Consider the following 861-nt stretch of genomic DNA (forward strand, 5'->3'; position numbering starts at 1 on the left):
GGTGGTCTTTGATTCCAGTCTGTTGTGCACCTATCTAGATGGCTTCCTGATTGCGTACAGGAGGGCTGGATTTTCATGTATAGGTGTGCTTGCACCTGTGGCATTGACAACCGTTTTATTACCAGCTTGTCTGGATATTGTTAAAGAACATGTCCTCAAAGCTTTCTTTGCCAGTTTAGCTAAACATGATATCTGTAGTGGCATACGGGTCATCTATGTATAATGGCGTTTATGTGATCTGAATTATTTATAAGCTTGGAACAGAATGAACATTTCTTAACCCATTCTGTACCAGCCGTCTCTGGCCCCTGAAAGGACCACTATCGCGAAAATAGGAATAATGTAAGATGCATGTAAAGTACATTTCTTCCAGAATAAATTGAGCCGTAAATTACTTATCTCCTATGTTGCTGTCAATTGCAGTAGGTAGTAGAACTCTGACAGAACCAATAGGTTTTGGACTAGCCCATCTCCTCATGAGACTCTCATAGTTGTTGTTTAGTTTCAAAAACACTGAGGCTTTGTTCACATCTAAAAATGAAATCGCTGACGGCAGCGGTTCCCCCCCTCCCCCCTCACGTTCCCTCCAGTCTCTGAGCGGTGATCGCCCTGGGAGACTGAAGGTGTAGTGGAGCTCCGCCTTCCAAGCAGGAGATGCGCATGATCTCCTGCTAGCAGCATAGAGAGCTATTCCCGCCAATTGGCGTAAAGCGGTCGGCAAGTAGTTAAAACAATACATGCAACCGTAATTAAAACCCACACATTTGACGCCAATATTTTATTTAGAAATAAAGGTGCATTTTTTTCAGTTTTACGTCCATCCCTAGTTACAAGCCCATACTTTATAAAGTAACAGTAATA

This window comes from Hyperolius riggenbachi, chromosome 1, assembly GCF_040937935.1.
Source record: "Hyperolius riggenbachi isolate aHypRig1 chromosome 1, aHypRig1.pri, whole genome shotgun sequence".
NCBI classification, from domain to species: domain Eukaryota; kingdom Metazoa; phylum Chordata; class Amphibia; order Anura; family Hyperoliidae; genus Hyperolius; species Hyperolius riggenbachi.